General features: G+C 40.0%; 1 long non-coding RNA gene across 2 annotated transcripts in view; it reads left to right on the forward strand.

Moving 5' to 3' along the window:
- LOC144083760 (uncharacterized) overlaps positions 1 to 14,929 on the forward strand; it is a 45,289-nt gene that overhangs the window by 10,009 nt on the left and 20,351 nt on the right. For both annotated transcript variants that reach the window (XR_013303626.1, XR_013303625.1), the window contains exon 5: positions 2,530 to 2,632. This is a non-coding gene — a long non-coding RNA (uncharacterized LOC144083760). The remainder of the gene's footprint in view (positions 1 to 2,529; positions 2,633 to 14,929) is intronic.

Here is a 14,929-nt window from a genome sequence, read left to right on the forward strand (position 1 = left end):
CTCAACTAATGGGATTTGAAGCTGTTTCTTAACAAAAAATGCACTTCGAGTACATTAGTGAGTGTAAGTTACCGCAGTACTATTTTATACATATTTCACCAAATATTGGTAAGAAACAACACAGTTTTTTTTCCATGTGGCTGAAGAATTTTGTTTCCACACCTACAATGTCTATAATAAAAACAAGGCATTTATAAAAAGCAAATGATTTGTAGCTCTAAAAGTATACATAATGACAGTCTTCTTCAAATATTACTATACTTGCTGTCCATAATCTCTACCATTTGCCTAACATGTATAGAACAGATTACACTCATTAATATTTTCCTTAAGATACATATTGTCAGTTTCAGGAATGACATTGGTACAGCAGATATTAACATGCTCAATCACCAATTATTACATGCCATTAGTCATTATGAGTTAACTACTTAAGTGGCACAGCCTGCACATTAACTGCCCTACCCTATTCCTTCCTCATCCATTCCTATCAGTTAGCTGGTAGTATTACCTTTCCTCAGTATTTCTCCCTTGTTCATTATAATTATGACTACTTCATAAGTTCTAGTTATCTATTATGTCGATTTGATTTATGCTTCTTTGTGCATATTTTGTTCTTTTTTATATAGTACAGTATGCCACCCATTTCACTATAGGCCATGTCTAAAAAAAAAGTAAAATCAATTCCAAGATAGAGAAATCTATTTTTATCAACAGTACTGCAACACTTTTGCCGTGCTAAAACAGATTAATGTGCATGCTGCAGTCTCCAAAATGCATATGCCAACTGTATTTTGGCTCACACAGGTCATCATTGTGCTCCTACGCTAAATGGTGTGCCTTTGTATGTTTCCTGTCACGACGAAGGCACGCGCCCATGCAGAATAGATGATTTCATAAACAGCTTGCCATCTCTCACATTAGACTGATTAATAGTTCAATCAGGGCTAAAACGGAAAAATGTCACGAGGGGGACAGTTGTCATGCAAAATCAGGCTTTTTATATCCGAGTCCATCTGAAGAGATAGGGCTGCTTAACACTGTCACAGAGCGTTACTAATTTATCTGTGCTTTGTGAGCTGCTGATTGAGAATCTCGCTCTACTGTTTAAATGCAGAGCCTGGAGACAGTAGGGGGTATTCATGCTACGAGTGTGCGTGAGCTTCAAGCCTACTCTTTGATTGGGCGGACTTTGTGTGCGAGCGCAAAAGCACACACGTGGGTGTGCTTTTACACGATAAACCCTTTAATATCAAGTAAAACCTTCCCGTGTCTGCAAGACTTCTTAGTCTCGTTATTATCCTGCGTGTCCTCTCACTCTATTTCCCTCTGATGGCCCGAGAGGGCATTTCATGTCTGGCACCCAGCCAGACACGGAGGACCATCTGATAGGAATGACCGCTGGCCCCAAGTTAGCCAGAGGTATTTAATGTGGGGTCAAGTGTTGGCGTGGCGTGACACTTTCCCTTTACTAATGGTGAGCTGATAGATAAATGCCCTGAAAGCGTGCATGGTCACATACCAGACAAAAGCTGGGTTAGGCTCGTATTTCTGCCCTTCTCACACAAATTCCTACATCCCCTGTCACGTTGCTAACTGATGTCCCATACCAGCACACCTTCAAATGATACATTGCGGGTATGTTCGTTTGCTGCAGCATTCAGAAAACCAGTCAAATGTTCACCAAAGTTCTGGCTGCTACTCATAAGACGTAAACATAATGTATAGCAGATAGGCTTAATACTATAAGCTGGACCGATTAATCTATGGAACACTGTGTGCATCAAATAGGTTTAATATAGTGAACATCACGCTATGGGATTTACCCTTACATTAACCTCTAAGGATAAGAGCAATTAATCAGTTTACCACCCACCTTAATTCCTGAAAAGTTTACTTGATAATTTGGGCTATTAAGGCAGATCACGCGAAATGTTAAGACTCGACTCTTTATGCATGCAAAATATTGAAAGCTAACAAAAAAATATCACAAGCTATCATCGTCATCATCGAAATCTTTCAAATATGTACAGGTAATTATGAGAACTTAAAACTTAAAATCTCAGTCTGCAGAAGGTCCCCACCTTGTGGACTTCCTGTGTGTGGCTCCAGTTTTTTTTGCTAGGTCTACAATGTCTTGTGTGTCTTGTGTCTGTCTTGCTACTGCAACCAAGAAATTTCCCGAATGCGGGATGAAATAAAATTCTAATCTAATCAGAATTAAAAGCTATATTTGGTCAAATCCTGGTGTCATGCAAGCCTAAAAAGTTCCACTGTACTTGCCTTTTGAAGTTTTATTGATAATTTTGCACATGGCGGTTGGGTTTTGAGACCAGGGTTGAGACGTTATAAAAGACAGCTGGTGAAGTAGAGGCAAAATAAAGAAGAAATAAAAGATGTTTGCCCTGGTCACAAGAACACCACAAGGATGGATTTTTTCTCTCTGATGTGTTGACACAACAAGTCATTTGTCATGTGGACATTGAAGGTTCCTATTCTAGCTATTTCTACTTCTCTGCTTGTTTCCAGGACACAAGGAGAGCTGTGTGGAGGCGCAGTGGGAGACAAAGGAGATGACGCTCATGCTTCTTCCCGTTCTCAAATCCACCCACTACGCGATGAGATAAAAGAGGTAGGCAGTCATTCCATCATCAAGGTTTGAAAATAAAGCTTTGTTGGTGGTCTTTTGTTTTAAGGGAGTGCATCCAAACAAATATACTTGGCTCTGACAGAAGTTAAATATGTGGGTTTTAAGTACATTTTAATTTGAATTACACCTATTATAGTCATTGTGACTACCAACTACAGCAACATGTTAATTTGAAACGGAATCAACATTAATCTAGCGCCTATTATCGAATGTGTTTTACTTGTTTTGCTTTCTTATGCTGCCCAGATTCACGTAATAATAAATCAAGGTTGGCAGGTTTATACGCACATCTGTTTTAAGAAGAAGGCAGGATGTACAGTAAAATGGCAATAATAGTGTGTTGCTTTATATCCTCGTCACTATTGCACTGCTGCCATATGATGCACCATATGTTATGAATATGAATTAGTAGCTCTGCTGTAAATGTCATATGCCTCATAGACACAGACAAAACAAGAGCCCACCAAGGATATATTATTCTGCATAAAAGGAAATTACCTGACATCCATTAAATACAATAACAAATGAATATAGTAAACACTGACACCAAAGTAAAGGCCTATAATCTCTAACTGTGGATACATTCCGGACTAAACAACAGTTAAAACAAGGACAACACAATAGGTAAAGAAAGTGTTTTATGGGAAGAGCCAGATTTGATGTCTTAGACTTATTTGCTAACTCAAATAAAAAAACAACAGAGGGGACATTTGATCATTATTCGCCAGACTTGGATTTTTAGAACCTCAAGGTCATGGTTGAGGTTCTGGACAGATAACAAATTGCAATTACATTTTAGATTGATGTTAGCCTGCTTCCTGACTATCTAGGTGCCCTTGAGCAAGGCAACCAACCTTCCCCATCCTTAGCTGAAGCGGTATACTTGCATATAGGGGAGGAATTTGATTTCCTTGATTATTAATGCGGGTCATAAAATGGTTTGGTCGTCCAGTGATTGAACTTTGGAAAAAAAACAGCAAACTAAGAAAACCATAATGATCATATGCCAAGAAAATATATGATAGTAAGTAGTAAATGTCTTATACTGTATATTTACAACAATGAGATATGGATTGGCCTTGTTAGCTATAAAATTGAATGGCTTAATGGCTCATATTTATATGCTCATAAAAGTGAGCTGTTTGCCCTACAACTTCCACTTTGAATTTCTTCTTTGTGCATTGTTTTCTGCCGGTGGGGATGACGAACAATGCACTACAACAGGCATGTCCAAAGTCCGGCCCCCGGGCCAAATGCGGCCCGTGGACAAATTTTTACCGGCCCGCGGCCTCTATCATGATTTTTTTTTTTTTTTTTTTTTTTTTTTTTTTTTTTTTTTTTTTTTTTTTCTCATCATGAAATCAATAATATGCGGCCCGCTAGCACTGTTGACCACAGTATAAAATACATGTGTACAAAAAGCTATTTTTCATATTTTTCATTTCACCAGAAGATGGCAGTAGCCCTGTGGCCGCACTCTGGCCGCCGTGACCCTTGACCTTGCGTGATCGTTTCAGCCCAGCCCATTTCTAACATGGCGTCTGTAAACAAAAAAAGGAAAGTTGACCGCGAGGGCCGCCGCTTCCAGGACAAGTGGAAATTTGAGTATTTTTTCACTGAAATACGAAACAACTGTGTCTGCCTAATTTGCCAAGAGACTGGCTGTTTTCAAGGAATTCAACATCAAGAGGCACTACCAGACGAAATATGCTAGCTACGACAAGCTAACTGGGAACAAACGCGGTGAAAAAGTGAAGCAACTGGAAGCTGTTTTAACGGCACAGCAAAGCTTTTTCACAAGAGTCCGTGAGTCAAATGAAAATGCCACAAAGGCAAGCTACAAAGTGGCAACGCTGATTGCAAAGCACTGCAAACCTTTCACTGAGACTGTAATGAAAATGGTTGAGAAAATTTGTCCCGCGAAGAAGCAAGAGTTTGCCAATATTTGCCTGGCTCGTAATACTGTGGTACGGAGAATTGAAGACGTTTCATTAGATATTAAGAGACAGTTAGAGGCAAAAGGAAGTGAGTTTGAATTTTTCTCGTTAGCGTGCGATGAAAGCACGGATGCGTCCGACACCGCTCAGTTACTGATCTTTTTAAGAGGAGTGGACAATGACATGAACGTGAGTGAAGAGCTTCTGGACCTCCAGAGTCTGAAGGGCCAAACAAGAGGAACGGATTTATTTGTTTCTGTTTGTTCCACCGTAAAAAAACCATAACGGTCAAATTTCCATGGTTAGTTACTACTACTACATTCAAAGAATGTCAGGCTAAATAGTCGGCCCCCACACATTTTCACCTTACCAAATCTGGCCCTCTTTGCAAAAAGTTTGGACACCCCTGCACTACAACATTCATTTTTTGTGTCCGTACAAATCCCGGCCCCTCCTGCCCACATCCTCTCACAGGGTCTTACACAAGCATGCAAACGCACCCACCTTCTGCTCCTCCATCCATTTATACGCTCCTCACTGTGCTAACAATGATGCAACTAAATGTTATTTATTGATTTTTGCGGAAGACAATTTTCTCTCCGCAGCGGTCTCCTTGTTTGGTCACAAGGGGACTGCAATCATCACATAAAGCCCAAGAATACTAAAACGGGAGGAGTCTTGGGATGGTTAGGTTGGTTTGGGGTAAGTGGAAGCATGGGCCTAAAGAGGGTTTGGTTGGGTGAAAGGAGAGTATATAACAATTATAAGATGATATTCAGAGTAAAATTACACTGTTTCAGTTTAAAATACTTCAGGTCGGCTATTCGTTTGTTGTTGGGGTGAGAAAAAGCTCAGTAGCACACACGCCCACCCTCGCTAGATCGGTTATTCAAGGGGCCCGTTGACACTCATTGCACCGAGGCTCTTTTCACATTTGTTCCGCCACTGAGGGGAAGTATGGCCAAAGAACAGAACACAACAGAGACTGTGAGTGTAAAGCTGTGGGCAGCGCCACATGTGCTAGTTAGTGTGGGAGGCAAAGAGGAGGTGATGCACTAACAGGCTCATTTAAATGCTGTTAATCCCAGTGTGCTGGGAGAACGCTGGCACCAAGGTTTAATGGTGGGCTGCTGAGACGGATACACTTGCATGCTCTCACACAGCCACATGTAACCAAAGTGTACTTCAAAGCAGGATTCAATGTTATTTTATAATGAGCCAACCAGGTGACATACTGCTATTTCTCCCACCATGTTTAGCAAAACTTTCCGTGGTAGTATTTCCGAACAGTAATACTATTATTAGATCAGTGGGTCAAATTTTTGTGCCATCTAACCTGTGGAACTGAAAAGCTTATTATATCTTTTCCATGTAGTAGTAGTGTTGACGCGTGGTTGTCAACGTACTTCTCGCTTAGTTGAATGACACATGAATGAATGGTTTACGGACTTAGTTTGTACCGAGATCTTGTAAGTTGATCCCACCAGAGCAACAGCAGATGATTTAATAACATGCGAAAGCTTATAAACTGCAACCAATGACAATGCCGTCCATACCCTTTAAATGCTGGCAACATAAAAACTTTGAGGCAATTATTTTCTTTCAACATGGTAAGCTTATGAACTCACAAATATTGAGTTTTTTTAAAACCATAAAAATATTGTACCATTTGAATTCAGGCAAGTTTGAAAATGTCAAGTCACTATGACTACTACAACACTTTCAGAATGGTTCCATGTGGTGACGCCTCAGCTGATCAAATTTTTCGAAGACGTGCAGTACTGTTGAAGCAACAGAAATATATTAATATTTTTATTACATATTCGTATTAGGTCATGCTAAAGTTATGTTATAAATTCAATATTCTGTGGGAGTATGGAAGGAAATAGTATTATTTCTCTTGGAGTATGAGTAGGTAGGACTCAGAATAGACTCCCACGGCAGCCTGTAGCAGTGATGTTCTCATCACCGAGCTAGTCAGACGCAAGAATAGCTTCTTTTACATTTCTCGTCCGACCTACGGTATTCTCTACATTCTCAGATAGAACCAGTATGACAGCATACTAATGTGACACAGGAACATGTGACATTTCAAACTTGATTCTGACTTCTAGGGTATTTGAACAATGTTATTGGGCACTTATTATTCTATAACGTTACTTCTGTAGGAATTTGTTGAAACGGACACTTTTTTTCCTCACAAATAGTTATAAGATAAGCGGAACAGAAAAGATTTATATTTATATCTAAATGTTCAATCTAAATTTTATACGATTACATCATTAAAGAAGAAAACCTACACAACAGCGGGAATTTACGACTGAGTTATAGCCCCCCCCCCAAAAATTGACTACAAGATTAAAGTCATACTTTTAGTACAAGAATAAAGTCGTATTCTTATGTATTATTAATGAGTTAATACATTCAGAGAATGTCCAAGAAACCCCAACACGCATCAGGAAAATATACAACACTTGTAATTTGGTTTCACCTAATACTGTTTTCTGCATCACATTATAGTGAGTATTCAACGTTGACATTATCCCTGCTTGCTAGCATATGTTCGCAGTGCAATTGTAGATAAAAGATTAGTTGTTTTTAGTAGCAAAGCACACTGCCTGAGCACCTCTTGTTCTGCACCATGTGCTCAAAGTTGAAACTACCCAATTTTCCAGTCAAATGTTGCAGCCATAGACGATCTGAAACACATAGTGTAACAGAACAAGACGTGCAATTCCAGTAGAGAGGGAAGCGCAGCAGGCTTTGACGGGCTAGAAACAACAGGAGAGACAAGAAGGGTTTTATTACACTTACCTTTTTAATGCTGTGTACGCACTTGTGTGTGTATTCACACAGACACAGTGTAACTGGATAAGACATTCATTTTTAAGAGTGATTAGTGAGCATGTGGAGAGCAAAGAGGGAATAAAGTCCATCCCACTGTGGGCATAAATGTAGGTTTATCTGCGCTGAGATGCTTTGCTCTATTTCATCCCTCCATCATTCCATATCTTCTCCTTATCCTATCTCAACTGACAAAGAATAGACTAAACGGATTATGTTAGCCAAACGTTTTGCTTGCCAGTGCATTCAGAACATATAATCACTGTCTCTTGTTTTTTTGTCTTTGCTGTTTCTCAAATCCATTTATTCATTAAATTTTAACACCACTCTTCCTGCACTGGGTGCTGGAGCCTATCCCAATTGACTTCACCACTGGTACTGGTTCCACACTTTGAGAGTCACTAGAGTAGCACTTCCACTCGAAATGTTTGAGGTCATTATTCATAAATCATAAATTAACAAAAAAATATCAAGCCCAAAAAATACATATAACAAAGCTTTCAAAATATGTACTTATTTACCAGTATTAAAAATACAATAGAACTGTTGACATAGAATGAATGATGCCATGTGTGAGACCCCTAAATACCCCTATTGTAAAGTAATGTGGATTGGACTTTGGTACCTATTACCAAAGTGCCCATTCGTGCTTGTCATTCTGTGACTATGCAATTCTACAGCAATATACTCATTCTTCTCTAATTATTCACAAACTCATTAATAACCATATTTTAAAGCCATGTCGGGCCATTCCACTATTCCATTTACATAGCAACTTCTGCCCACGTAAAACCATGACACCCTGTGCGACTGCACATTCTACAAATACCATTTGCCACTGCTTATATGCAATAGTACTGTGTGTTCCTTGGAACAACACTTAGCACATAGTTACATCATTGGTTACATACTTTGTTCGGTGAGGTTTTTTTCGCTGTTATCTTTCATTAGAGGTGAGTGATTTTTGGCAGGGAAATGTAATAATTCAGGTTAAAGATGCCTGGCAGGCCTACATTGAGGGTTTTACGAGGTTGCTCTCCTTCTCTACTCTTACTATAAATTCATTTTTAATGGGAAAATAGCAAAGTCTTCCCCATAGAGACACAAGTCCCAGTGAAATTCATTTTTTTTGGTCACTCCTACTCCCTCACTTCTCGCCTCCTTCAATAATGGATGTCAGCCAGACACACTCCTCCTGTTTTTATGATCCTCCTCTTCAGTAAAACCACCAAGGCCACTGGATAAGGGCGCCACATGTGCTGCCACTTTTTACTCCAGTGAGTGTGTACGTATATTTACGATAGCTTCGTTTTTCTGTTTCTACTTCTCTGATTTAGCTGTTCCTCCTACACGATTTGTGCCTGTGTTCTGAAATGTGGTGGAGAGGCAGGTTAAGAGGGCCGGGATAGGGTTGTTTCATCAGGTGATTGCTGATTTGCAGTAATGTCTGTGAGGACGCATAGGGATTATCATGCAATATTGGCGCGGGTGTTGTCTGGAGCCTCATAAAGTGACAATATTGCAATATAATCCACAGGTCATTCCACGGTCACTGATGCCTTTGTGTTCCAGTTGCTTTACCACATGCTGTGGACAGCATCCCATCAGATTTAATGTAAAATGAATGAATTGTCCCCATAATAGTCAACCCAACAAAACATCCATTCAAAACATGGAGTTCCTATTGTCAGGGTCCAGCACCCCTCCGAGAAGATGAGCGGAAGGTAAAACAAACAAATGAATGAATAATAAGATTTACGTTTCTTCTCGACAGGTATAATAAATAGTTCCATGCTAGAATTAAAACACGAGACCTCATCAAAATTTACACGGTTCAATACAAAGATGGCAAGATTAGTACTGGTAGGCACATGGAGAAAACAATCACACAGAGTATTACAACCCCCTACATGAAGACCCCTGCATATAGGACAAGCAATGCCAACTATTATTTTATACACGTGAGAGAAAATCTGATTTATCTTTTAAATTCCGTTATATAGATTATCCATGACTAAGTCTAAAACTGCGTGTGACAGCCTTCGTTTCCAGTGTGATCAAAAACTGTGGGCTGTTGTTTGCTATGCTTCGCTGGCTGCCATTTAGTCAAATATAATGATGTCCAAGTCCACCTGGTTGGAAATGAAGGTCACCAAAGCAGGACCACTTTAAAGAAGCGTATGGGCTCTTGCTCAAATTGGGAAGAGAAAGAGAACATGCAGAGACAAGCAGGCACGCACTGTTGAGCCAGTGTTACCTCCTCTGGCCTCTCTTGGCCGACTGTGCCATGCCATGCCGTGCCGATCCGTGTGTTGTGATGCGTGCTGTAGTGGGGCTAACGGAAGCACATGTGTTGTCTGTTAACTCTGATTAATGTAACAGACCCCCCTTTGCTCTGCCACTTTACTCCAACTGACTGCCCTGCTGTTCTACCTTTACCCCTCATGTCTAAAAACAGTCTGCGTTGCAAAATTGAAGTTCAACAGAGTCATTTCTTTATTTTATTGTGTTTCTTTTGTTAAGGTTGGTTAGAGAAGTTAATTTAATGAAATGGTTTACACAGCCAGCAAATCAGGGTATGAGCCAGACAACGATTTGAGATTCAGACTATTATTCAGATGGCATTGGTTTCTCTAAGCGTAGGGTCAAATCTAATTGATGATTCGAATGAGTTGGTATGGTATCTTTCATGTTTTTTGTTACCAGGAATTGTGGTTTTCTTGCATCATAATTCTACTTAAAGCGTTTTAGAGGGTTGGCAGTTGAAGAGGCCCCTTACGACACCTCCTTTTCAAATATTATTGGGCAATGTAGATGAAAAAGGAAGAGAGTAGAGAACAAAAATTATTTCTAAGGACTGTGGAAGGAGAATTCTATTGTTCGACTCAGCTGGATGTGAGGTGGGAGGCTCTAAAAATGTTTTCGTTTTGCAAATGTTAGGGTTTGTGATAAATATATCTCAGCAGAGCTGTGAAAAAAGCACTTCTAGAACATTTTCGATCAGTTGTCGGTTATGAATGTGGCGTTCACAGTTACTAGGCTTAAGGAGCATTTATTCACAAGCATTCAATAAATAAAATCAGAATTTAATCTCTGCACGGAACCCCTGAGACCGACTCACCAAACCCCTAGGGTTTAATCGAACCCAGGTTAAGAACCACTGATCTATGAGAAACAATTACAAAAAATCATATCTGGATGACATCAAGTTAAAGGTAACGATAAGTTTTTACGTTATGTTATTGACGGAATCAAGCAGCCAGTGTTCTGGCTACTGTTGTGCATCCTTGTTTGTTGTTGTGTGTGCTGTGTTGTGCCACGCTGTGCCAAGCTGTGCCCTGTCCTTTGTTAGTATGTGATGTGATGCACATTCAAATGCCGATCAAGACAGCAAAAGGCAATTTCTTTCTCACTGCTGCACTGCCCCAATGAGGGATCAACACAACTTTTGACTCACTGTATAAGAGCATCTTATTATGAGGTGCATTAGGGCATCAATGTACTGCATTATGCATTTGTTTTGATCTTTGTAATTATTGTTTTATTTATTAAGTTGTTATTTGTCTTGTTTATATATATTTGATAAATAATGAATGTCTGTCTTGAGCACTTTACTGGAGCAGTAGTTTACAGTGATACAAAATAGGTGTGAGGCTATTAAACACAATCAGAATTGATACGTAAGTCTCACTAGATTATAAAGTACACTATCAGATATTCTACTTTGTTTCTTGCCTTAATTCTTAAACATAAATTTTGTTGCTGCTTTCAAGGTGCTCTCCATTTAATTTTGTGACACTCATGCTTGTCATGTGATGTGTGTTGTGCTGTGGGGTCCAGATGAGCGGAATTTCAGTGTTGGCTCTCGCTACACTGAGCACCACAGGGGGTCTTTATCGTTGCAAAAATCAACAAAGCCACTGTCACGAAGTGCCATCTCGATCACAAGCACAGGCACACATACATGGGCATCTAAGAGTGCACATGCGCCCGGCCTTCCAAGCACACACCCACCACAACACGCAGATAAGCGAAAAGGACAAAGGAAAAAACTAAAGTGCTGCATAGGCGTGCACGCAAAGTGACCAAAAGTGTTCACGTTTTGACACGCAAAGACAAGTGCACGGTGAGACAATGAGCAGGGTATACCTGATATGTTTTAAAATGCAGACAATGACTTAAAAGCAAAATGATTTAAGAAAATGAAGCATGGAAAAAAAACAAGAATTAGTCAGTTAACAAGGTAATCCCATTTTAATCGCTTGCGTGATCTACCGTGTCTGTGATTTTGCCGGCAGGGAGGAGAAGGATGACGTGGTGGTTAAGCAGATAGAGTGGACGCATTTGAAAGATTGAATTAGAGGGACCAATTGTTTGAAAGAGTATAAAAAGGTCCAGGTATGATTTGAGGTTGTGTCGCAAGCTTTGTGTTTTTTTCCCCTCTTCTAAATCCACCACCCGTCGATAGATCACTTGATTAAAACTAATCCGAATGCCTCTAGTTCTCCAGGCACATTAAAAAAAGTGCCTTGATCTCTTCCATCACATATTCAAATAGATTTCATTGAGCACGCAGTTGTGCTTCACTAGATTTATGAGTCACTGTAGCTGTAGCACCCCTGCTCCTGTATTAAAAGCCTTGGCCAGCTACCCATCTGAAAGGTCCAACAAATAGAGAAGCAGAAGTCGTGTTTACTTACCAGACTAGGTGGTTTTAAGTAGGGGGGAAAATATGTGAATTAAAAGATTTCTAACAATAATTTGTAAGTCTGCTCCATAAATTTATATTAGTATATATATTTTTGACTTGACTATTGTACTGATGAGGGAGACAATCACACTGTTGGTATAAAGCCAAAACCAATAAAATAAAGTAATGACTTGCCAACTAAAACATATTTCTATTGTTATGATGTTGGAACTGTGCATTTTTATTTGGCCATGGATACAAAATTGTATTTATTAGATTCCACTAGAGTGCGTGCACTGTATTCGGTTGTGTGTGAGTGGCGCCACGCGTGTTTGGTCAGACCCTTTGGTCACGGAATGCATGTTTGGGTGTACTGTAGTTGGGTGGAGTTGAGTGGTGGGGGTGTTTTATGTGTATTCATGTGTGTGTCTGGTGTCTGAGCATATATGTGTTCATGACAGTGACCCACTTCTGGTGTTTTGATGAGCCAGATGGATCACGGCATCTGTAGGCGAGGAGGCGGAGGTGGACAACAGAGAGTCAGGAGGAAGTAGAGGAAAGAGAAATTTTCCAATACGAGATGACAAAGCGGGATACAAAGGGGAGATGAATGATTACGTGCAGAGGGCTGTACGATTTTCTTTCGTGTCTTCTCCACCTTCACTACATGACACCATGAGCGCAGACTTTGCAGACAGATGCACACAGACAGTTAGGGAGTTAAAAAGGCATCATGTAAATTAATTATGTTTTTCATTCTGGCAAGATACTAACCTCTGACAGAAAGCACCCATTCCGTGTCCCCCACCCACCTGCACCCCAAGTGCGCCACTCTACCCCCGCCTAAATGTCTCACTTCATGCGAGAGGTAATATAAGCATGTTTAATTGATGGAGCACGGAGGCATTGTGTTGATAACATGGATTCTGGAAGGCTTCCAAGTGCATGGGCACGCACACCTGCACACACGCAGGCATAAACATACTGTACACACGTACATACATAGATACTATGTCACAATTATACGTACCTTAAGGCTGGATATGTGCTTTGACGTGTAGACTGTTTGCTCAATGATGAGCCTCTTTGTCAAAGCTTAAAATTGTATTCGCTAGGTATTGGCTCAGTTTCATTGAAGAAAATGGTTCAGACTTTCTTTGGTGAAAAATGCTATTTAAAAACAATTAACAAGGGGATCTGTTAAGTGCAACTTTGTGTGGTTTAATGTTAAATTTAGAAAATGTTAAAGAGCTTTTAACATGTTTGGCCATGGGAGACCATATCCTGTTATTGAACTTCTCATTACTATCCGGTACTTTAGTTACACTTTGTGCCTTTTAGTTTAAGTTGGTTGTCTTAGTTACCAATTAAACAAGTTTTGAACAAGGTTTATGGTCCAATGCCAATTCTTTTCTTCAAAAGAATACATTTCTCTCCAGTTTCCTTGTATGTGTCATCCAATATATGTGAACATGTATTGGTAGAGACTATCATTCACAGACATTTGATCTGAAAGAATGATGTGTCAAATGATGAAAATTTACTCTAAGTACAGTGTGTGATTTGACCTTTGTAATATTAGAGTGTACAATGTTTTAATCGGGTTGGTGAAAGGAAAATAATTGAGATAAGAGTACAAGAGAATAAGGAGAGCCATTGACATGACATGCATATGAGGACAAAGAGATAGATGGTGTTCAGATGTCAAGCATCATTTGGTTGTTGGCATGAATCAATGGACAACAGTTTACCTTTTTCCTTATTTCTCCTGAATGCAAATTTTTTTCACCTATCTGTTGCAGGTCTTTTTTCTGTGTTGTGCGTTTGTTGTCACGCATGCATGTGCAGTGGTTGGATTAGTGTTTTAAATGCTAAGTGACATTGTCAGTGCATAGGGCAGGGGGTTTCCTTGCGGGCCCAAAGTCAGTCACGGGAGTGGGCAACCTCCTGGTCATACAGACATTTTGCCCTGTGGGTTCATGCTCGAGTTCTGCTTGTGTTTGTGTGACGTGTGTCTCCTCATTCATCTGCAGACTCCAGTGTGGCAAAAAAAGCTTTCATTTGTTCCTTTCTCTTTTTGTCCTGTGTTTATGGTCGTGGATGCTTCAGCTTGCTGTGTACAATGTTATGTGTGTTAAAGCTTGTCTGACCATGCTTTTTGAAGTCAGTCTATTTGAGTCAGTGGTGCATGCCTATCTTTAGAACAATAAGCCCCCAGGTCACTTTAATATTGTCTGTTGCCTCCTTGTTGTCCTCTTAAACACATTACTTGCGCATTCCACCACATTGATTTACATGCATGAATATTTTTTTGAGAGTTTCATATTGCAGTTTGCCACTTGACCTGACATGAAAAGACAAGACGCTAACACAAAGTGAGAGACATGAATGCATCACCTGTCAATCATTTGTCAGGTTAACAGGATTTTGAAATGATGCTTGTCTATTTCGGTTGTCCTTCCAGTTTATTGTCCTGCCATGCGTGTCTATCCTTCCTGCTTTAACAATGACTTTTTAGAGCGAGACAACGGAGGGAAGTGATGAGTGGAAACCCACTATTGTATGAGTGCAGCTAATATTTGGTGAATAGCAGCTTGTGCGGCACCGCAGTCATTTGTAATGGTGAAGCATTTACCATTTTCGACTATAATGGCGCACGGTGAGGTAGTGCATTGTTACTGTGGCATAAACGACCTCACTTTCCATGAGTTCCCAGAGCTCAAAACACAACCGTCCGTCTCCAATGGAAGCTAAGCTCCATGAAATGGAAAAAAATGACCCAAGCACAAAAAATGGAAAGTCTGAAGT

Source organism: Stigmatopora argus, chromosome 10 (assembly GCF_051989625.1).
Source record: "Stigmatopora argus isolate UIUO_Sarg chromosome 10, RoL_Sarg_1.0, whole genome shotgun sequence".
In the NCBI taxonomy this organism is placed as follows: Eukaryota; Metazoa; Chordata; class Actinopteri; order Syngnathiformes; family Syngnathidae; genus Stigmatopora; species Stigmatopora argus.